Source organism: Rutidosis leptorrhynchoides, chromosome 5 (genome assembly GCF_046630445.1).
Source record: "Rutidosis leptorrhynchoides isolate AG116_Rl617_1_P2 chromosome 5, CSIRO_AGI_Rlap_v1, whole genome shotgun sequence".
Classification (NCBI taxonomy): Eukaryota; Viridiplantae; Streptophyta; class Magnoliopsida; order Asterales; family Asteraceae; genus Rutidosis; species Rutidosis leptorrhynchoides.
This window is the reverse complement of record NC_092337.1, coordinates 402319184-402344868: the sequence shown is the minus strand read 5'-3', so window position 1 is coordinate 402344868 and position 25685 is coordinate 402319184. Positions and strand designations below refer to the sequence as shown.

The 25685-nt window shown below is 31.7% G+C and overlaps 2 long non-coding RNA genes across 16 annotated transcripts; both read left to right on the top strand.

Annotated features, from left to right (window-relative positions):
- Nucleotides 1–6407: 6407 nt before the first annotated feature.
- Nucleotides 6408–8641, top strand: LOC139847953 (uncharacterized). 5 transcript variants are annotated; one of them, XR_011759757.1, is made up of 4 exons: nt 6408–6672; nt 6838–7316; nt 7426–8152; nt 8321–8641. It is a non-coding gene; the product is annotated as an uncharacterized lncRNA (long non-coding RNA). The 5 variants fall into 5 exon arrangements; XR_011759756.1 differs by having other exon boundaries at nt 6838–7940; nt 8053–8152; XR_011759755.1 differs by having other exon boundaries at nt 6838–7953; nt 8053–8152.
- Nucleotides 8642–12838: 4197 nt separating this feature from the next.
- Nucleotides 12839–16056, top strand: LOC139847211 (uncharacterized). Of its 11 annotated transcripts, none has more exons than XR_011759373.1 (5): nt 12839–13103; nt 13269–13747; nt 13863–13914; nt 14178–14583; nt 14752–16056. It is a non-coding gene; the product is annotated as an uncharacterized lncRNA (long non-coding RNA). The 11 variants fall into 11 exon arrangements; XR_011759372.1 differs by having other exon boundaries at nt 13857–13914; XR_011759371.1 differs by having other exon boundaries at nt 13863–14583.
- Nucleotides 16057–25685: the final 9629 nt, after the last annotated feature.

Here is a 25685-nt window from a genome sequence, read left to right as displayed (position 1 = left end):
ATAATTAATTATATATTATATTAAATTCATGTGCATAGTTGACTTGTAATTTTCGTTCCGATGACTCGTACGTTGTCACTCGACTTATGTCCCGGTTCCGGTTTCTCGAACGCATTTTCGTACGCTTAGAAAACTCGCAATTTACGTTTTGTGACTCGTACCTTTGTCAAAATATAGTCTTAAATTATTAATAAACTATATAATTCAAAGTGTATCTTAAACTTTCGAGTGTTTTGGTCATTTACTTCTATAAATCATTGTCTCGTTATTTGTTTATATATATATATAATAACAAATCGTTTTATGACCAAGTTAATATATATTTTCAACATTCATAAACACGTTTTAAATATACGTCGCAAGTTATTCATATAATTAATATTCCAACTTATCATATATATTCAAATAAATATTTAAACCAATAAGTTTAATGTACGGTATCAAACAATTAATACATTGTTACGTTTTCAAGTTATAGTATATATATGTATCTATATACATATAATTGTTCGCGAATCGTCAAGAATAACCGAAAGGTATTTGAATATATGAAAGTAGTTCAAAAATTTTGAGATTCAGTTTTACAGACTTTGCTTATCGTGTCGGAAATGTTAATCATACAAAGATTAAGTTTAAATTTGGTCAGAAATTTCCGGGTCATCACAACATCAAACACAATGTAAAATTATAACCTCAAATTACCCGAAAACACAATAAAAATATTGGATTTTGCAGAAACTCTGGAAAATAGCTACAATAATCTTTTAAGGCTGTGAATAAAAATTTTAAAAATAGCTCATGAACATCACACACAATAGACAAACACAATCTAAAATTAAATCTTGAGATTAACTGGAAGAACCAAAGACGATCGTATTATGCACAAATGGAAGAATAATTGCAAAAACATTCACACAATGCGATTTTTTTTTTTTTTGAAAAATAAACAACCAAGTGACTGAAGAAAACCTAAACTAAAGATAGAACAATACTGGAGGGCAGAGGCGGATTGAAATTAAACAAAAACCTGAAAGAAATCGCACATGAATAGCCAAAAATTGAAAATGAAACCCCAAAGATTTTTATTTCATCGTCAAGAGGGTATAATAAGGAAAGAAAAAAAGAAGGGGTATAATAAGGAGGCATGTAACGACCCGTCAAAATCGCTATTGACGCGGCACGTTAATCAATGATTCCACAGTGAGGTTTTGACCTCTATATGATACGTTTTGATAAAATATTGCATTCATTAAAATAAGTGACTTTCTAAACATAGAAAGTTATAAACATGTGGGTGAGTGCTTAGGTATAAGCAAAACCCCGAAATACATAAGTCTTTAATTTACAGGTTGACATCACAGTCCAATTATTTATTACACAACGCAGTTTTATTTTGAATGCAATAAACTTTGTACAAAGCATGAGAGACTCCATGCAGGCAACAAGCACATCACAGCGGAAGTATTCTAAGGACCTGAGAATAAAACATGCTAAAAAGTCAACACGAATGTTGGTGAGTTATAGGTTTAATTGCTCGAGTCATAAACATATATAAAGATAGACCACAAGATTTCATCAAAAGTTTATCAATAGATTCTACGTAACAGAGCACCCTGGTAACTAAACTTAACGCTATAGTGATAATTACCCCATTCGTTTTAATACACGCAAACCAACGTGTCTTAAACTCAAATAACATACGTCCGTTAAAAGGCTAGCGCTCTAGCTCGGACGGGGATGTCAAGCCTTATGGATCCATATACAATTATTCGCGCCCACCAGTCCATATCCTATGTACTGGCAGCTACTAGTTACCAAAGCTAAGGGATTTTCGGTTTAACTCAGTGTAGAATTTAGTATGTACTTGTGTCTAATTGCGTTTAAAATAAATTGCATGTATTCTCAGCCCAAAAATATTTAAAGTATTTAAAAAGGGAGACTATAACTCACAGTTCAATATTACGATTCAATATTGTAGGCAAATTGCGTAGACGTAATGATGGTAGACGACTGTATGGTTGGCCTTGGATTCAAGAACAATACCCCGAACAATACCCAATATTTCCTTATTTTAAAACGGTTTGAAACCCGAATTAAAAATACCCTCGAATATACTTTATTATTATTAAACTTAAAATTAAAATTAAAATTATAATTATATATATAAAAGAATCAGAGAGATAGAAGGTGTGATATTTCGTTCGAGCAAACTGACCTTTTATAATACTTTTGCATTTACTGTAGCTCATGCGATCGCATGAGTTTTCAGTGTTTTTGCCATGCGATCGCATGACCGCCTTTTCTATTTTTGTTTGCTAGTTCGTTGACATCAAATAGTGTTTACTGTAGCAATAGTGTTTAATGTAGCAAATAGTGTGTACTGTAGCAAATAGTATTTACTGTAGCAAATAGTGTTTACTGTAGCAAATCACTGTAGCAAAGTCGTTTTCACTGTAGCAATGTAGCAAAATACGGTTTCACTGTAGCAAATAGTGTTTCACTGTAGTAAATAGTGTTTCACTGTAGCAAATAGTATTTTACTGTAGCAAATAGTGTTTTACTGTAGCAAAGTCGTTTTTACAGTAGCAATTAGTGTTTTACTTGTACATCTTATAATATATATATATATATATATATATATATATATATATATATATATATATATATGTATATATATATATATATATATATGTATGTATATATATATATATATGTATGTATATTCACATAATATTAAATCATATAGAGAATTGGTTTAAATTAGTCGAAATTTTTCGGTTCATCATAAGGCAGAAAAATGAGGTGTCAAACACTTATACAATACGAACCCACGTGTACAGTATTGGACATGTAGCTAGATTTGAGCCTGAATCATCTACCATAAAAAACAAGAAAAATAGCATACATAAAAACAAGATGCTTACCATCCAAGTTGTATTAGCATACATATACATATACATATACATATACATATACATTTACATTAGGGTGTAAGATCCACAATGTATAGATTGAGATGATTTATTTACCAGTTTTGATTGAGTTCCATAGCGTGTAAGATCCACAAGCCAATTTTATTTATTTATTGCATATTACTAAGTAACGAACGAAGTTTTACTGGATATAAAGGGAAAGGAAGGTAAATAAAAAATGTTTTACATTTGCGAGTCTTTTTTATGAAAGAAATGAAAGGAAAACAAAGGAAATAAAAGGAATAAGTAAGAAAATAAAGGGAACTGAATAAAAATTTACAATCTTTTAATTTGATATACTTTTTCTTAAATAAGCCGATTAGAGAGAAAGGCTAATATTTTTTATAACTTAAGATATTTATTGTTATTCTGTATAAACAAGTCGAGTCCCCAAAAGTTAAAATTCTAGCTACGCCTCTACTTTTCTGGACCAATTATCAACAATTTCCTAAAGATTGGAACCGTTATGTATTTTACAACAATATCTCTTGCCTACAACCTCCCACTTGTTCATCATCAAAAACAGTTCAACGTATCTATCTATCTATCTATCTATCTATCTATCTATCTATCTATAACATATTCGTCATATTTATAGTCTATTATATATATATATATATATATATATATATATATATATATATATATATATATATATATATATATATATATTATGTTATATCTGTATTATATTCATGATCACCAACAATATCACTATAGAGATATACGATGTATATCTGTTATATCTATATATCATATTTATCATCAACAATATAACATATCTATATATTATTCATCACTGATCAGTATACGTCGAATCATAATGTATCTCTAGCTATAACTGCCACTCCATTGAAGAACAGCACCCCGTATCCATCATCAGAAGTGTACTTAATAACTTGAAATAGCAACACGGTACAAGCAATGACTCGAACCATCAATAGCCAAGCCGGATTTATGTTAGTAGACGGTTTTCATCCAGATTCGCTTGTTTCAGTACTTAGTTGTTGATAAATTCTTTTCCATACCTCCGAATGAGATAAATCTAAGTTACAATAAACACGATGGGTGTTGGTAAGCAAATAAAGAACCACTTTGTGATCAAATTTTGTTCCATTGTAACAATTATTTCTAGTTTCTAAGTGTATCAATGGGCGATGGTAAACAAATAGAATAAACAAGCAATAATGTACCTGCGTGTTGCCGTTGAAAACGACTTCGCTCTATATTTTAAACACAAATTTAATAATTTATAACCACCTTTCCACTAATAGTATATATAGTACTGTAGTAGTACTATGTTTCTTTTTAGGGGTGTACCAAGTGTATATGTTCTTCAGAACCAATCGATAAGAGAAATATTCTTCTTTTTCTAGGTGTTGTGTATACATATTTACTTCTTTTGAGCTATAGAACCAATCAATAGCAGAAATATATTTCTTTTTCTCAATCTCCCGAGAGTTTCTAGCTGCAAGAATGTAAAGTCGGTAGATATGTATATATGTATAAAACATAATGATATATGTTATGGAGATCCATGAGCAGTCTAAAGGTATATAAAAATATGTTGATACCAATATATATTTATAGTAAAAAAGGGTATGCATAAATAATCAGTTGGTCAAGATCATTTCATGTTCAGAGAAATAGAATATTTTGACTTATCTTTATTATATTTTATAGTAAATAAAAGTGTGGTATAACAAAGTAATAGTAATGGGTAAACATATGTCCCTATTTATGTTTCTCACATTTCACCTCATTCTTCTGTAATGAATTTTGTTACTCCTCAATCATTATTATTATTATTATTATTATTATTACGTATACTAAAAGGCATGAGGATTTAGGTCGTTTAATATGCCACATTGTGTCGTTTGTTTTTAACATGTGGTCAAGATGGATGTTGTTATCTTAGAGCAGCAAATAAGGCATGAGGATTTAGGTCGTTTAATATGCCACATTGTGTCGTTTGTTTTTAACATATGGTCAAGATGGATGTTGTTATCTTAGAGCAGCAAATACCACTTTACATTGTCGAGATTATGAAAACGTACAAGGATATTGAGTAGACGGTTGCCTACCGAATAGAGAGATGAATGTATCATGAATTAGAATTTGTCCAAGTTGCCAATAAATTTATCCTATATACTAATAGGCGACCAAAATTTGGTTGCCCCCTCACTATGAAACGACAATAAAAAAACATTTTCACCCCCTCAACATTTGTTAAACATACAACTTTCCCCCCCAAAATAGGGGTATAAATTGTAACATTACTATTACTATTTTATTAAACAAAAATAAACAAACTCTACCCAATTTTTTTTTAACCGGACGTATCTTGCTACTCGCCGTGAATTAAATTTCTACGACGTCTTTATCCTATATACTAATAGGCGACCAAAATTTGGTTGTCCCCTCACTATGAAACGACAATAAAAAAACATTTTCACCCCCTCAACATTTGTTAAACATACAACTTTCCCCCCCAAAATAGGGGTATAAATTGTAACATTACTATTACTATTTTATTAAACAAAAATAAACAAACTCTACCCAATTTTTTTTTAACCGGACGTATCTTGCTACTCGCCGTGAATTAAATTTCTACGACGTCACCGTTCAACTCGAAATAATTTTACGAACACAACGCAACTAACTATACGCGAAACGGACGCTTTTTAAAAAATGTTAAATACTCCGGGCTAAACTTTTAACGAGCCGTATTTTTCCGCTCGCCGCGAGTTAAATTTTTTTGACGTCACCTATCAACTCGAAATAATTTTATGAACACAACACAACTAACTATAAGCGAAACCAACGCTTTTAAAAAACGCTAAATATTTTGGGCTATTATTCATACATATACATACACGTATAATAAACAACTCAAACTAACTACTCGGTATATCATATCGATGGCTTCATCCCCTTTTTTACACGATGTTCCTGGCGTTAAAACGCGTAGGCCATTAGGTATACTATGTACTAACCACGTGTATCCAAATACACCTGCATCAACGCGTTTGTGATTCTGTAAATACATAACGCTACGTTAAACATGAGTATGTAACTCGAAAGGCCCCGCAGCAACGCGCGAGCCGAATTTTTTTCTATTTCTACTTTCTAGTTTCTATTTCTATTTCTTTTCTAGTTTCTATTTCTAGTTTCTAGTTTCTAGTTCTTTTCTAGTTTCTATTTCTATTTCTATTTTTATTTTTAGTTTCCAGTAAAAGACATGGCAGAATTAGTCATTTGACTACTTAAAAACGACAATTACCCTTGCCTATTTCTAGTTTCTATTTCTAGTTTCTAGTAAAAGACATGGCAGAATTAGTGATTTGACTACTTAAAAACGGCAATTAGCCTTGCCCATTAATTTAAAATACAATTTAAGAGGATAACACCTAATACCCTCACCAGCAACCACGCTTGCTCCTTCTTCCCCAAACAATCACCTCCATCGCCACCACTGGCGAACAACACCGTCACCCCCACTACCGCCAGCAACAACGCTCCCACGAACGCGATTGCTTACCACATTCACTCAATTGACTACTCCAAAATCCGTCACGTAATGAACGAACATCAACACACGGACTATATGAAGACTCAATTGTGCGCCTTCATCTTATTCTTTTAGATTACTCTTTCTCCGGCACTCTTTCCTCTAATTCTTGATTGAAATCGTAATCAGGTTAGTTTTATAATTTTCTTTTCCATAGTGGAAACGGTATTAGTTATGGCTTGATTTAAGGCTTGAGTTATATTTGGGGATATTTGGGGATTTTGAATTTAGGTTAGTTTTACAATTTTCTTTTTCATAGTGAAAATTAATTTTTTTAGTTTAAACATATTACAGATTACATAAGAATAAATATCAAACGCTATTGTTTTTAGGCTTTTACTCAAGATCGTTTCCTGTTGCGAGGGCCTCACTTCACATCCTTTTTTGACCTCAGGTTCTTTTTTTTTCTTTCTGTGTTTGGCTAGAGTAGATATCTTATATATTTCATAGTCTTTTTATTGAATCATTGGCTAAATTGTTATGGTTTGTCAATGTTATTTGTTGTGGTATTGGTCCATTATTTTTATATTGATTTGTATTTATATGTTTGTTTACCCCACCCCGTCTACAAAAAATGTAAGTGAGAACATCTTTAACTATATTTGATCTTTAATAGAATGTAACATGGAGTATAACCAGTAGTCAGTATCTGTGAACTTAAGTCAACAGATACATTTAAAACAATAGTGGCAATCGTTTACCGACGTTGGCCAGCCAAATTTCCACGCAATCCAACACAAACTACGTACGGTTGTCACCTAATTGATATACATGTAAGTAACAAACTGCTACCTTTATTGCAAGTGTTTGTTGATTTGCTTTTCTTTTTTGTTTTCTTTGATGATGATGACATTCACGATTTTCTTCTCTCCTCTTTGTCAGGTTCAGTCTTCTTGCTGCTGCTACTTTAAGGAATTTAATAAAAGGAAACTAAATTGAGGTAGTGTGTGTTATTTTTTGTGTCTTTAAATTAATTGCTAAGGTACTGGGTGTCATTCCGATTGTGCAACGAGATTGGTTCTGTAACGTCAACTATTTCTGCTATGAATAGTTTGTATATGTCGAGCACTTCCAACACTGGTGCTGTTTGTTTTTTTTAAGATGTTTTTGTCTGAAGATCTGCGGACCATGTCTGTAAAGAAGATGTGGTCTGAAGGTCTGTATGATGAATAATGAAGAATAATGAAGACTGTTTGTTTTTAGGTCTGCAACATAACTTAATTCTGTCTGCAGCACTTGGAAGCACATTTCTAAGTCTGCGAGGCTGCAGACATAATAAGACATAATTTTATCTTATGTCTTCAAAAAAACAAACTATCTGCAAAAAAAATGTCTGTGAGCGCTCAGACATAAGACATAATAAGGTCTGCAGACAGGAAAACAAAAAACACCTAAAGGTATTTAAATGAGGTATATTTTCAGTGTTTTTTTATTATTTTGTTTTTTTGGTTTTTCAATGTTGGAGAGATTTCACTTTATTTATTAATGCTTTTTATTTTCCGTATTTAGCTACTGGTGGTTCTCCAGATGTTTGGTTCCCGACGGCCAACACGTACCAGCAGTATAGAGCCTCATTGTAATTTGTTGTTGGTGACACCTACAAATGAAGGTATTTTCTATTCTATGATCTAAATTTACTTGATTATTATAATTCTAGCATCTTTAAATAGGTTCTAAATGTGTATGCTTAAGTTATATTTTTGATCGTTTTTGTTCTTCTTGAGCTGATTAAACTTATACTGTTTATAATGCGCTCATCTTGCCTGTTTTAAGTCAGGTTGATCTCTACTATTTTCATGCTATGGAACGACCAAATTGACAAACTTCGACCTGGAGACTTACAATCTTTTTCCAAAGCCAGTCATCATCAACTACATGCTGGGTAAAAGAGAAGTAGAGAACAACGGTAAAAAATTTTATACTCATCCACAGTTTTATATAACAAATAACAAATACATAAAATAAATAACAACAATTAGCCAAAGTGTTTTAAATCATTGGTGAATTACCATTCCGTTGACTAAAAAGCTTAAACAAACGTCCTCCTCCTATGCTAACACTTCTCCTAAATGCTAACAGTAGAATTAATATTTTATTTAAATACTCAAAATACTGACCTTTTATAATACTTTTGCATTTACTGTAGCTCATGCGATCGCATGAGTTTTCAGTGTTTTTGCCATGCGATCGCATGACCGCCTTTTCTATTTTTGTTTGCTAGTTCGTTGACATCAAATAGTGTTTACTGTAGCAATAGTGTTTAATGTAGCAAATAGTGTGTACTGTAGCAAATAGTATTTACTGTAGCAAATAGTGTTTACTGTATCAAATCACTGTAGCAAAGTCGTTTTCACTGTAGCAATGTAGCAAAATACGGTTTCACTGTAGCAAATAGTGTTTCACTGTAGTAAATAGTGTTTCACTGTAGCAAATAGTATTTTACTGTAGCAAATAGTGTTTTACTGTAGCAAAGTCGTTTTTACAGTAGCAATTAGTGTTTTACTTGTACATCTTATAATATATATATATATATATATATATATATATATATATATATATATATATATATATATATATGTATATATATATATATATATGTATGTATATTCACATAATATTAAATCATATAGAGAATTGGTTTAAATTAGTCGAAATTTTTCGGTTCATCATAAGGCAGAAAAATGAGGTGTCAAACACTTATACAATACGAACCCACGTGTACAGTATTGGACATGTAGCTAGATTTGAGCCTGAATCATCTACCATAAAAAACAAGAAAAATAGCATACATAAAAACAAGATGCTTACCATCCAAGTTGTATTAGCATACATATACATATACATATACATATACATATACATTTACATTAGGGTGTAAGATCCACAATGTATAGATTGAGATGATTTATTTACCAGTTTTGATTGAGTTCCATAGCGTGTAAGATCCACAAGCCAATTTTATTTATTTATTGCATATTACTAAGTAACGAACGAAGTTTTACTGGATATAAAGGGAAAGGAAGGTAAATAAAAAATGTTTTACATTTGCGAGTCTTTTTTATGAAAGAAATGAAAGGAAAACAAAGGAAATAAAAGGAATAAGTAAGAAAATAAAGGGAACTGAATAAAAATTTACAATCTTTTAATTTGATATACTTTTTCTTAAATAAGCCGATTAGAGAGAAAGGCTAATATTTTTTATAACTTAAGATATTTATTGTTATTCTGTATAAACAAGTCGAGTCCCCAAAAGTTAAAATTCTAGCTACGCCTCTACTTTTCTGGACCAATTATCAACAATTTCCTAAAGATTGGAACCGTTATGTATTTTACAACAATATCTCTTGCCTACAACCTCCCACTTGTTCATCATCAAAAACAGTTCAACGTATCTATCTATCTATCTATCTATCTATCTATCTATAACATATTCGTCATATTTATAGTCTATTATATATATATATATATATATATATATATATATATATATATATATATATATATATATATATATATATATATATATTATGTTATATCTGTATTATATTCATGATCACCAACAATATCACTATAGAGATATACGATGTATATCTGTTATATCTATATATCATATTTATCATCAACAATATAACATATCTATATATTATTCATCACTGATCAGTATACGTCGAATCATAATGTATCTCTAGCTATAACTGCCACTCCATTGAAGAACAGCACCCCGTATCCATCATCAGAAGTGTACTTAATAACTTGAAATAGCAACACGGTACAAGCAATGACTCGAACCATCAATAGCCAAGCCGGATTTATGTTAGTAGACGGTTTTCATCCAGATTCGCTTGTTTCAGTACTTAGTTGTTGATAAATTCTTTTCCATACCTCCGAATGAGATAAATCTAAGTTACAATAAACACGATGGGTGTTGGTAAGCAAATAAAGAACCACTTTGTGATCAAATTTTGTTCCATTGTAACAATTATTTCTAGTTTCTAAGTGTATCAATGGGCGATGGTAAACAAATAGAATAAACAAGCAATAATGTACCTGCGTGTTGCCGTTGAAAACGACTTCGCTCTATATTTTAAACACAAATTTAATAATTTATAACCACCTTTCCACTAATAGTATATATAGTACTGTAGTAGTACTATGTTTCTTTTTAGGGGTGTACCAAGTGTATATGTTCTTCAGAACCAATCGATAAGAGAAATATTCTTCTTTTTCTAGGTGTTGTGTATACATATTTACTTCTTTTGAGCTATAGAACCAATCAATAGCAGAAATATATTTCTTTTTCTCAATCTCCCGAGAGTTTCTAGCTGCAAGAATGTAAAGTCGGTAGATATGTATATATGTATAAAACATAATGATATATGTTATGGAGATCCATGAGCAGTCTAAAGGTATATAAAAATATGTTGATACCAATATATATTTATAGTAAAAAAGGGTATGCATAAATAATCAGTTGGTCAAGATCATTTCATGTTCAGAGAAATAGAATATTTTGACTTATCTTTATTATATTTTATAGTAAATAAAAGTGTGGTATAACAAAGTAATAGTAATGGGTAAACATATGTCCCTATTTATGTTTCTCACATTTCACCTCATTCTTCTGTAATGAATTTTGTTACTCCTCAATCATTATTATTATTATTATTATTATTATTATTATTACGTATACTAAAAGGCATGAGGATTTAGGTCGTTTAATATGCCACATTGTGTCGTTTGTTTTTAACATGTGGTCAAGATGGATGTTGTTATCTTAGAGCAGCAAATAAGGCATGAGGATTTAGGTCGTTTAATATGCCACATTGTGTCGTTTGTTTTTAACATATGGTCAAGATGGATGTTGTTATCTTAGAGCAGCAAATACCACTTTACATTGTCGAGATTATGAAAACGTACAAGGATATTGAGTAGACGGTTGCCTACCGAATAGAGAGATGAATGTATCATGAATTAGAATTTGTCCAAGTTGCCAATAAATTTATCCTATATACTAATAGGCGACCAAAATTTGGTTGCCCCCTCACTATGAAACGACAATAAAAAAACATTTTCACCCCCTCAACATTTGTTAAACATACAACTTTCCCCCCCAAAATAGGGGTATAAATTGTAACATTACTATTACTATTTTATTAAACAAAAATAAACAAACTCTACCCAATTTTTTTTTAACCGGACGTATCTTGCTACTCGCCGTGAATTAAATTTCTACGACGTCTTTATCCTATATACTAATAGGCGACCAAAATTTGGTTGTCCCCTCACTATGAAACGACAATAAAAAAACATTTTCACCCCCTCAACATTTGTTAAACATACAACTTTCCCCCCCAAAATAGGGGTATAAATTGTAACATTACTATTACTATTTTATTAAACAAAAATAAACAAACTCTACCCAATTTTTTTTTAACCGGACGTATCTTGCTACTCGCCGTGAATTAAATTTCTACGACGTCACCGTTCAACTCGAAATAATTTTACGAACACAACGCAACTAACTATACGCGAAACGGACGCTTTTTAAAAAATGTTAAATACTCCGGGCTAAACTTTTAACGAGCCGTATTTTTCCGCTCGCCGCGAGTTAAATTTTTTTGACGTCACCTATCAACTCGAAATAATTTTATGAACACAACACAACTAACTATAAGCGAAACCAACGCTTTTAAAAAACGCTAAATATTTTGGGCTATTATTCATACATATACATACACGTATAATAAACAACTCAAACTAACTACTCGGTATATCATATCGATGGCTTCATCCCCTTTTTTACACGATGTTCCTGGCGTTAAAACGCGTAGGCCATTAGGTATACTATGTACTAACCACGTGTATCCAAATACACCTGCATCAACGCGTTTGTGATTCTGTAAATACATAACGCTACGTTAAACATGAGTATGTAACTCGAAAGGCCCCGCAGCAACGCGCGAGCCGAATTTTTTTCTATTTCTACTTTCTAGTTTCTATTTCTATTTCTTTTCTAGTTTCTATTTCTAGTTTCTAGTTTCTAGTTCTTTTCTAGTTTCTATTTCTATTTCTATTTTTATTTTTAGTTTCCAGTAAAAGACATGGCAGAATTAGTCATTTGACTACTTAAAAACGACAATTACCCTTGCCTATTTCTAGTTTCTATTTCTAGTTTCTAGTAAAAGACATGGCAGAATTAGTGATTTGACTACTTAAAAACGGCAATTAGCCTTGCCCATTAATTTAAAATACAATTTAAGAGGATAACACCTAATACCCTCACCAGCAACCACGCTTGCTCCTTCTTCCCCAAACAATCACCTCCATCGCCACCACTGGCGAACAACACCGTCACCCCCACTACCGCCAGCAACAACGCTCCCACGAACGCGATTGCTTACCACATTCACTCAATTGACTACTCCAAAATCCGTCACGTAATGAACGAACATCAACACACGGACTATATGAAGACTCAATTGTGCGCCTTCATCTTATTCTTTTAGATTACTCTTTCTCCGGCACTCTTTCCTCTAATTCTTGATTGAAATCGTAATCAGGTTAGTTTTATAATTTTCTTTTCCATAGTGGAAACGGTATTAGTTATGGCTTGATTTAAGGCTTGAGTTATATTTGGGGATATTTGGGGATTTTGAATTTAGGTTAGTTTTACAATTTTCTTTTTCATAGTGAAAATTAATTTTTTTAGTTTAAACATATTACAGATTACATAAGAATAAATATCAAACGCTATTGTTTTTAGGCTTTTACTCAAGATCGTTTCCTGTTGCGAGGGCCTCACTTCACATCCTTTTTTGACCTCAGGTTCTTTTTTTTTCTTTCTGTGTTTGGCTAGAGTAGATATCTTATATATTTCATAGTCTTTTTATTGAATCATTGGCTAAATTGTTATGGTTTGTCAATGTTATTTGTTGTGGTATTGGTCCATTATTTTTATATTGATTTGTATTTATATGTTTGTTTACCCCACCCCGTCTACAAAAAATGTAAGTGAGAACATCTTTAACTATATTTGATCTTTAATAGAATGTAACATGGAGTATAACCAGTAGTCAGTATCTGTGAACTTAAGTCAACAGATACATTTAAAACAATAGTGGCAATCGTTTACCGACGTTGGCCAGCCAAATTTCCACGCAATCCAACACAAACTACGTACGGTTGTCACCTAATTGATATACATGTAAGTAACAAACTGCTACCTTTATTGCAAGTGTTTGTTGATTTGCTTTTCTTTTTTGTTTTCTTTGATGATGATGACATTCACGATTTTCTTCTCTCCTCTTTGTCAGGTTCAGTCTTCTTGCTGCTGCTACTTTAAGGAATTTAATAAAAGGAAACTAAATTGAGGTAGTGTGTGTTATTTTTTGTGTCTTTAAATTAATTGCTAAGGTACTGGGTGTCATTCCGATTGTGCAACGAGATTGGTTCTGTAACGTCAACTATTTCTGCTATGAATAGTTTGTATATGTCGAGCACTTCCAACACTGGTGCTGTTTGTTTTTTTTAAGATGTTTTTGTCTGAAGATCTGCGGACCATGTCTGTAAAGAAGATGTGGTCTGAAGGTCTGTATGATGAATAATGAAGAATAATGAAGACTGTTTGTTTTTAGGTCTGCAACATAACTTAATTCTGTCTGCAGCACTTGGAAGCACATTTCTAAGTCTGCGAGGCTGCAGACATAATAAGACATAATTTTATCTTATGTCTTCAAAAAAACAAACTATCTGCAAAAAAAATGTCTGTGAGCGCTCAGACATAAGACATAATAAGGTCTGCAGACAGGAAAACAAAAAACACCTAAAGGTATTTAAATGAGGTATATTTTCAGTGTTTTTTTATTATTTTGTTTTTTTGGTTTTTCAATGTTGGAGAGATTTCACTTTATTTATTAATGCTTTTTATTTTCCGTATTTAGCTACTGGTGGTTCTCCAGATGTTTGGTTCCCGACGGCCAACACGTACCAGCAGTATAGAGCCTCATTGTAATTTGTTGTTGGTGACACCTACAAATGAAGGTATTTTCTATTCTATGATCTAAATTTACTTGATTATTATAATTCTAGCATCTTTAAATAGGTTCTAAATGTGTATGCTTAAGTTATATTTTTGATCGTTTTTGTTCTTCTTGAGCTGATTAAACTTATACTGTTTATAATGCGCTCATCTTGCCTGTTTTAAGTCAGGTTGATCTCTACTATTTTCATGCTATGGAACGACCAAATTGACAAACTTCGACCTGGAGACTTACAATCTTTTTCCAAAGCCAGTCATCATCAACTACATGCTGGGTAAAAGAGAAGTAGAGAACAACGGTAAAAAATTTTATACTCATCCACAGTTTTATATAACAAATAACAAATACATAAAATAAATAACAACAATTAGCCAAAGTGTTTTAAATCATTGGTGAATTACCATTCCGTTGACTAAAAAGCTTAAACAAACGTCCTCCTCCTATGCTAACACTTCTCCTAAATGCTAACAGTAGAATTAATATTTTATTTAAATACTCATAATGGTATCAGCTTATATATACTACCGTAGTTCTAACATCGTAGCACTTTAGTTGAAGGTGGGAACTTAGACCCATTTATTTCTCATTAAATCGTTTGTGTTATTGTTGTTGATCCATATACTATACCCGGTCGAGGTTATGGAAGTAAAAGTCAACGCAAACAGAATTATTATGAGATGGTAAGCCATTACTTCATTACTAAAAGGTACTGTAGCTACAGTAGCGGGTATTCGGGTCGGGTTGGTGGAGCGGGTCAGGGGATATTGGGTTAGTGGTTTGGGAAATCATGTTTTGAAAAAGAAAAGAAAAAGTTACTATTCACGGATGGTGTCAACCAATCATAGGTTGACACCATATATATAATTTACATTATTATTCTCAACGTTCAATTTTTGAGTGTGAACGATGAATCTGAGTGACTGGTGGCGACAATAGATGTGATGTTTTTGTCTGAAGCTAGACGTTAATGACGATATTCAATTTGGTGTTGCACGATTTGATTTGGTTTAATTTTGTTTTTGTTTGAATATATCACGATGATAAAGTATTACTCCGTATGTTTTTGTTTGATTTAAATTTGTTTTTGATTCGGGTTTGATTTGATTTGATTTGATTTTTGATTTGGTTTGACATGATAAGGTTTTTGTTTTTGTTTGCTAATATATAATAGGTGAAGAAAAAGGGATGAAGGATGTTATAAAAGGATAAAAAGGCCAAAATACCATTAAGTGCGCAAGGCATGTGACACAACTTAACGAAATATATATATTTTGGCAATATTTGTAAACCACAATGTCTGTTCTTGTTAAGAAATTGTTTAGTGACTAAACATGTAACAAACTAAAAAGACTGTTTTTGTAATTATGTCTTATCAAGGGGAAATCTAACGTAAACCTAACCACCGTTAAATGTTGGTACCATTTGTGGTGAGTTTGCAAATCACGTAGACGATCAGTAGTAATAAATAAAATACAAGGACTATTTATGATTTTTGATACAAACTACAAAGACTATTTTAATGTTCGTAAATAAATTCTTTGTAAAAATTGTGTAAATCTTTTGGAGTTTTATTCTCTTTCACAAATGGTTCCGAGTTTTTAGTCATACGGGACAATTTGTCCGAACCGCATCCCACATTAATCCGAACTAGTTTTTTGCCCGCGCTTTCGCTGCGGGTTGGTTTCGGAAAGGAAAAAAGGGGTACTGTAGCTACAGTAGCGAGTATTCGGATCGAGTTGGTGGAGCGGGTCAGGGGATATTGGGTTAGTGGTTTGGTGAATCATGTTTTGAAAAAGGGAAAAAAAGTTACTATTCACAGATGGTGTCAACCAATCATACGTTTACACTATTTACCACAATTTATATATATATATATATATATATATATATATATATATATATATATATATATATATATATATATATATATATAGGGGCAGGATCAATGGGGATGTAACCAATCGGGGGGAAACGGGGGGAAGCAAAAAAAAAATTCATTTTTTTTGGAATTTTTTTTTCCCGGCATCAAGATCACACGAAAATATGAACATTTAGAAGAGACACTTCGTGATGAATGTTATTATTTAGGCGGGAAAACGATCGACAAAAATAACATTGAAGATAATATTGTTCGTGAAGAATATGAACGTTTTTTTTTCTTCATGTTTTGTGAAGTAAAATTTAGCCCGATTTAGAGTTTAGGGTTTAGGGTTTGGTGTTTTGGGTTTATTCCATAAACCCAAAACACCAAACCCTAAACCCTAAACCCATCGCGGATTGTCTACAAGAATTGGTTGCTTTTTATTATTCTTTTTAATAATAATTTCCCTTTTTCTTGCGATCGCCTTCCCCGCCGTTTTTGTATCACTTTGCAAAAGCGGTGTCTCTCTTGGTGCGCGGGCTTTCGCGGACTTTTTCTTGAAAAGTTTGGGGGTCGCTGTGACTCTAAACCGTTCGTGTTAAAAACTCAATCTAAATCCTAAATCTAAACCTTAAAAATAAACCCTAAACACTAAATTTCTAAACCCTAATATCTAAACCCCAATAGCTAAAACCTCAACATACGCTCGAAAAACACGATAATTGTTATATATTACTTCTTCGAGCGTTTTGCCGCCGAAATAAAAATATTTATCACAAAGTGTCTCTACTAAATGTTCATATTTTCATCTCATCTATAATGTTCGTGAACAAAGTTTTTTCAAAAAAAAAAAAAGTTTTTGCTTCCCCCGATTGGTTACTTCCCTCTTGATCCTACCGATATATTATATATATATATATATATATATATATATATATATATATATATATATATATATATATATATATATATATATATATATATATACCCGAAAAGCGAATATGAGTTTGAGTTTTTAGAAACATATTAAAAAAAATTAAAATAAAGCCCTAACTGAATCAACCAAAAGCGAGCAACACACTGCACCCAAAACCTGTGCTCCGTCGTGCTTTTCCGTCGCCGGTGTGCTCCGCCGTATGTTTTAACCGTCTTTCCCGTCGTGTTTTTGGTTAATACTTCTGTCGACGTCATCTATCGTCTACAAATCAGGTTCGTTAGCAATTTTATAAGTACAAGTTTCCACACTATTATGAATGCAATGTGTTTCCATGTGTGCTACAATAGTGTGCTACAATATCTAGTCCATACTAAATACTAGAATTACTGAAAGATTTCGAGAATTAATATCTTATAACATTGAATTTAATTATTTTAGGATTACTTCAAATAACCATTCTTAGTTTAACTGTTGCTGATAATATTAAATTGTTTAATCATTGAATTTCTACGAGTCATAAATGCTGGCGTTTGTTGTGTGTTTAATTCCTAAATGATGAAATGATTGCATTTGATTTTATTTAATAGTTTGTGGCTTTCGTTAGATTAAAGTAGATGAAATAGAGGTGGAAATCACGTATTGCTCGATGAAGTAAGGACTCATCAGGAGAAGTAAGCTCATAATTTACAATCGTAATGACAACTAGTACTTATTGTCTAATATTGTACTTATAGATTGGTCTTTTTTGAATAATCATTAGGATTGAAAGAGTAATGATTGGTAAATTTAGCTACCATCTTATACTCTTAGAACTTCACAGATGATAACATTTCATATAAAAATGCTGTTTTCATAAATGGTAGGCTTATGAATGGAGGCAGTAATTTAGATCGGTTGTTCGGTAAACTTAAAAAGACTTGCAGGTAGTTTAGTTTCTGTTTAATATAAATGTGTCATGGACTTAATTATTGATTTTGCAGATTAGGTAATGGAACAAACTTTCCCATTTCAAGGGACAGTCTCTGACATACCTGCTGAATTTTCCGCATCTTCAACTCTAACTACGGCTTCAAATGCCGTTACACCCACATTAAAGGATGGAGACCCTGTCGGCACTGATTCAAGACCCAGAAAACCATGTTAATTCACGTGGTCATGTTGTATCCACCCTTGCATTTCCATACAACGTGACTCCAAATGCTAATGCAAATTCCGAGAGCCCTCATCAATTGTCATTCAGCTCTGTTAGCGGTCCCTCTGCAACCTATTGTTTTTTGTGTGTTTGCGCTTCAAAAAAGTAATTTATTAAACATTGATGTCAGATTGTTGCAAGCATTTTCAGCTAACATTTTGATCGTAAATGCAGGCTGTGATAAATTCACTAGGGCCATCATCAATCCCTAGACCTCCTTTTGGCGTTTCTAATAGTTCTGGTCCTTCATTTTCCTATAACTTTCCACAAGCTGTGAATTATTCTTTTGGTGTTCAGTCATTCCATTCGAGAACGGTACAGAGAATCTTTGAGTTTAAAGCTATTTCTTAATGTGTGTTTTATGCTCAATACTCAAATACAAAATTTTTTAACCATGCGGATGGCATAAGTTATGTTCTTGCTTTGATTCTATTCTAAAGAATCGCCAAAGAATGCCTCACTTCCTGCTACATCCTTGCAACCTCTCGTTCCTGGGAATTTGGCACTTTCTAGTTCATTTATTAGAGGAATGAGTGCGCAGGGCATGCCACCACCTTCACCTATTGGTGTCCCTAGAGAGCCATCATCTAATGTTGCTGCTTTTTCTTATAATGGACATCACCAGTTACTGCAGAGGATCAGTCTGTACCATCCGTATAACCATTTTCTTTTTTCTCTAGGAATTAAGCTGGCTCCAGGCATGACTAAATACACCTTGTTAAACCTCACATTGACATACGCATAGGTTATTCTGACAGTTAAGACAATAATTACTCCATGTTAAGTGCCAGAATATGGTTACAGTGGTTTATCTCCTCAGCAACCATTTATTGTTCCTAACTCTCTTATGGTGGGACCCGCTCAAGGAGTTTGGCTTCAGCCTCAACCAATAAGTGGCTTCTTAAGACCCCAACGTTTACCATATCCACCTGCTTTTCCTGGTCCCTTCCAGAGGCGATTTTACATGGAAGTGGGTGGGGTCCTATGACCCCACTATTTTCAAATTTTTTTTACAATGTACTCTTCAAATTGTGTAGGACACCACTAAATTTAATCATAGGACCCCATATATTTTAGAAACTTATAGGTTTTTTGGAGGTAAACAACCACTAAATTACCCTTAAAACATAATTAACTTTGAAATTTTTTTTAGGACCCCATTAGATTATCATCCTAGAATCGCCACTGGTCCCTTCCCTTTGCCAGCTCAGCCTCCTGGAGTTTCTATTGGAGTCTCTGACAGTGTGCCATTTGCTGGTACTGGGGTACCAAATGATTTACCTCCAGGTACTGGTATGTGTGCTTTTTGTGATATCCAGAACATAATATCGAGATTAATCGAGTTTTTGTATGGGTTTCACAGATGAGATTTATTATTAATATTTTAACTATATTAAAATTATATAATTATTATGAATTTATATTATATTATATTATATTATATTATATTATATTATTATAAAATAGTAATTTAGTGTATATAAATAAAAAGCTCGTTTAGGCTCGCAAGCCTGTTCGAGCTCAAGATATGAAGCTCGAACTCGAGCCGTTTACTAAACAAGCTATAAAATATGTTCAAGCTCGGCTCGAATCGGGTTTTTAACGAGTCGAGTTCAAGTAGCTCGGCTCAATCACACCCCTACTGTTGGTGTTGTGGAAGAATCTGTTTTGAGCAGTTGGAACTTGGATGCGTGGTCAGCCCACAGGACCAAAACAGGAACCATATACTATTATAATGCTGTGACTGGACAGTCTACCTACCGAAAACCTGCTGGCTATATGTGAGAGGTACCTTTCTCATATTGACTGTTCTCTGTTCATGAAATGATGTGTACTTAAACCTAGAAACTATATTTGATCTTATTACACACACAGTGCTAATAGTTGTAACAGTCTTTGATGCCATTGATAATCTTACCCCGAACATGTTTAGCACTTCGTTTGTATTTGGTAAAATTGTTAATGTCTACATGCTACAAGTTTTGGAAAAGATTTGTTTGTTTCACACTTAAATCGAATTCGATCAGGATACCTATGATATGCAGCTTAAATAACAATTGATATAGGCCAATATTTAGTTATATATTTATATTAAGTAAAGTCTTGTGATGTTTATTTTATGATTTTATTCAATAGACATTTTCAGTGTGTGTAAGTGGTCTTGAAATAAATTTATACGATTGAAAGTCAATATTTAGACTAATGTTGAAGAATCAGCGGATGAGTTGTGGGTAGGGATGAAATGGCCCTCGAACCCAGATCTAGCTGGTTCTCCATTCGGGAATGCATTTGTTTTAATCTAATCTATCATTTAAAGTATTGGTTGTATTATTGTTGCTTCTGTTTAATGTTGAAAGGGTGCTAAAATAGGAGTAGTAAATGCTTTACAAGGGAGTTAACATAGATGCAAATAAAGAGAATGTGCAAATACGTTGATTGATGTGTCTGCGGGTGTATGTAACTATGTATATACAATTATTTGATTGTGCAGGGATAAGTGTAGTCTTACTTAAAGTTATATTTGAAAGTGTATTTGTTTGTCAGTTGATTTTCTGCACTGGTTTATGTTAATCCTGAACTTTTTCTGGGCATTTATCTAGTGATAAGAATTTGTCTTATAGTAGGGCAATGGAATGATCTTTAAGAATGTATTCCCACATAACATTCGAATCTTATTATAGTGTAGTATGTGTTTTCTTTGATATGTAACTTTGATTCACATAGTTGCTTGTTCTCTAAATAAGTAATTTATAAGTAGCTGTAGCTAGATGTTTGTTTAGCATCTCAAATGAATTAATATTTGTCCATCTCTTATTGATTTGTACTAGTTACTATTACTAGTAAAACTAAACTTAAATTTAGAATTAACAGTAGGAGTCCAAAGTTGTAACTTTAAATTTTTTAAGCAATATTTCTGTAACATTTGTTATCTACATACGCTAATTAAATGAACATTAGAAATTAGCATATGTTGTTGCAATATTGCTTACCTACATTACAAATTATACTTGAACTTAATTTGTAATTATCCTTAGATGGCCAGATGATACATGAATAAGCTGTAACATTTAAAATTGAAATTAAACCTTTGCTTAGAAAAAAGAAACCGAAATTGAAACATGAATTGATAAAAATAGAAATCAAACCTTCTTGTAAGATTGGAAAGAGGCTGGAATGATTTGACAGCTTATGTTGGTTTTGCTCCGTGTGCATTTAGTGAAATTTGGGGCTCAATTATAAAAAAGGTTGCAAAATCCGCTAATCGGGAGTTATTGCCTGGGCACTTGGAGGGAGTGGTTGCCTAATAATCCTGAGTAATCCGGAGCAATACCTAGTAATCACTGAGTTACATTGGACCATAGGTTGAGCTGAGTAATCGCCTTCTGCATTATATACTCAAAATCCAAATTTCAAGTCAAAATGAAATGTTGACTAAGTTCGACTTTATCCGATGTTGACTGATTAATCCAGTCCTTGACCTATTAGACCACTGGGTGTTATGATGGTCAGTTTTCAGTGACTGGATTCACGCTGAAAAACTGACATTGGTGAGAAAGTGGAAGAGTGGTTCGAGTGTCAGTGTCTTGCTTAGAAAAAATTAATTTTTTATTATTAGTATTTTTTATTAGAAAGAAATGCAAAAGTCATGGTCAATGGGTCAATATTTATCAAACAGTTCATCAGATTCAGAGGATGTTGATAGTGGACTCAACAAGGAGGAACGTGCTATCCAATTTAAGGTATTGGTTTTCTTGTTCCTTTTTATTGATCATATATATTGTCTTGCCATGGCTCGTTTTATTGTCGAGTTAGCTCTGGTCGAGGTTTAAATATTTGATGCTTATTAATGTTTATAAATCACCAAATTTGAAATGTAAAATGAAAGGCTAAAGGTGTCTTGTTTTAACCGGGGCCAAATTCGGGTACCAATTATACAACAGCTTGTAAGCTTGACGCAAATATTAAAAAAGGACATCTTTTTACTCTTCGTGGATATTTGATGCCAAATTCCGGCATCGATTTTACAACAGCTTGCAAGCTCTGGTCAAGTCTTAGATATTTAATACATATATATTGTTTATAAACCAACAAATTTGAAATGTAAGATGAAAGACTTGAGGTGTCTTATTTTTGAAGGACCCTACCTTGGGCACCGATTACAACAGCTTGTAAGCTTGACACATATCTAAAAAAAGGACATCTTTTTTACTCGTGGATATTTAATGATATTTAGATGGAAGTTTTGTGCATCATAAGTAGTGGAAGTAAATGTTTTTGGACATAGGATGTGCTTGCTCACCCTTACTATTTTTTTGGTTATTGTTGTAAACTTGTAATTATAAAGTTCTATTACATTTGATTTTAAGATTTTTGCTTGTGGAATATTTAGAAGATGCTCAAGGAGCGTGGGGTGGCCCCATTCTCGAAATGGGGAGAAGGAGCTTCCAAAGTTTGTGTTTGATCCACGTTTCAAAGTTTGCCTAACCAAATTTTGTCAGTTTTTTAGGTTAATATCTGAAAGCTTTCGTTTTTATGTATCATGATATTTCTGTTGAAAATTTACATGTGTTTTTATCCTACTTCGTCCTGAGCCTTCGTGCCAACTCTTCACTTGTATTTGTAAATACTGATTTTTTTTTTTAAATAGTAATTTTTTTAAAGAGACTTGCAAAAATGGAAAAATTATCAAAATCGTTTCGAAAATGGTAAAACCGAAGTTTCAAAGTTCGGTTTTGGTCAAACCCGAAGTTTGGAACTTTGAATTTTTTTTTTTTTGCAAAAAAAAAAAAAAAAAAAAAAAAACAAAACCGAAGTTTGAAACTTCGGTTTTGCTTTTTTTTTTTATTATTATTATTATTAACTTTTTTTTTTTTTTTTTTTTTTTTCATTTTGGTTGCATTCTATCTCCCAATGGATTGAATGGGTAATCTTTAATACTTAACTTAAACTAAGAACAAATTAAAGAGTTTTTTAATCTATTGTAACGAAGTCTTAAAATATTACTACTGTATATGATTGTATATGATTTTTAATGTTATTCCATGTTTAAATCCCACAAATTTGAAGGTTATAATAATAAATATAACATATAAATATAAATATAATTAATAATAGGAGCTATCGTACTCATCATCGTCGGAACAATAATAGGAGCTATCGTACTCAGATATTATTTTAACTTAAATTTTAAAATAAATAAATAAAGTCTGACACGTAGAGAGTTTATTTTGTAAGTTGGCATTTGGGGCAGGAAATGAAAATGGTCAAAGAAGACGGCTAGTTTGGTTTGACAAAAAAAATAATAATAAAAAAAACAAAATCGAAGTTTGAAACTTCGGTTTTGCTTTTTTATTATTTTTTTGTAAAGAAAAAAAAAAGTAAAAAACAAATCCGAAGTTTGAAACTTCGGATTTGGCAAAACCGAAGTTTCAAACTTCGGTTTTACCATTTTTGTAACAAAAAATCCGATTTTTCCATTTTTGCAAGTCTCTTTAAAAAAATTACTATTTAAAAAAAAAAATCTGTAAATACTTATGACCTAATGTATAGTTTGATTTTGTCTAAGAATTAACCTTTATATTATCTCAGCCTTCTGTTTAAGTAAGTGAAACTAGCTGTTAGTAAAAAGATATACTGCACCAGAACTAGGAAAAATGATGTGGGTGATCAATATATACTGGAATCAGAAAATGAAAATTTCTAGATAATAGTGATGTGTTCACATTTAACATCTATTAAACCATAACTTCTATATATGTGATTTAATTTGCGCTTTGTTGTGTGATTGTTTGTTGTGTGATTCTTTTAGCCACCAAGATATAGATGGGGCTGTAAGTGAGCCGAGCTACTCGCGAGCTACTTGAGCTCGGCTCGAAAAAAACCCGATTCGAGCCGAGCCTAAACGAGCTCGAGCTCGAGTTCGAGCTTCGAATATGACTCGTTTAATAAACGAGCTCGAGCTCGAGCTTCACATGCTGAGCTCGTGAGCCTACACGAGCTTTATATATATAAAAGAAAAAGTTATTCTTGATTGTGGTTGGAAGTTATTTATGGATTGTTATATGTATAGATTATATATATTATATATATTATATATTACAATTATTATATTACATATAAAATAATAAATAAAAAATCTAAACAAAATATCCCCGTACCTCTCTAAATATACGTTAAATTAAAATATTTAAATTAAATTGATAATATACGTGAAATACAATATACCTCGAAGATAATATATAGATAGATAAGATACGTATACACATTTTCTAATATATATTTTTTGTGTTTATATCAAATGATAAAAGATGATATAGATAGATCGAAGGGAGTAACTAATTAATTAAATGATTAGTTTAGTTGTATTTTATACTAATTAATGAACTGATTAGTTTAGTTGTATTTTATTATTAATTATTAACTTACTTAATAATTAATAGAAATTAAATTAAATTGATAATATACGTGACATACAATATACCTCGAAGATAATATATAGATAGATAAGATACATATACACATTTTCTAATATATATTTTTTGTGTTTATATCAAATGATAAAAGATGATATAGATAGATCGAAGGGAGTAACTAATTAATTAACTGATTAGTTTAGTTGTATTTTATTATTAATTATTAACTTACTTAATAATAAATAGAATAATAAAAAAGTTTGTACTAAAATTATATATACATTTAAAGATATACATAAAATATTATTATTAACGATCAGTTTTAAAACAACTTTTTATAAGCTCGTGTTTAGTGTTTATCGATTATTTATCAATTAAAGTTAAAATAGTTCCAATGCACGGGCTCATAATATATCTGTTACAATTGATATATATCAATACTAAATACAAATGTTTTATATTTTAATGTTTGTTGATTTTGTATAGCTTTTTAACGTTTGTGAACTCTCATAATATACTTTGTTTATCTTTTCACAATTAATTCTCATTGCATTTCTAATGCAAGTAATATAATGAAATTTTTCATTTTCTGATAATGAAATATAAAATCACAACTTACGTTATATATATATATATATATATATATATATATATATATATATATATATATATATATATATATATATATATATATATATAG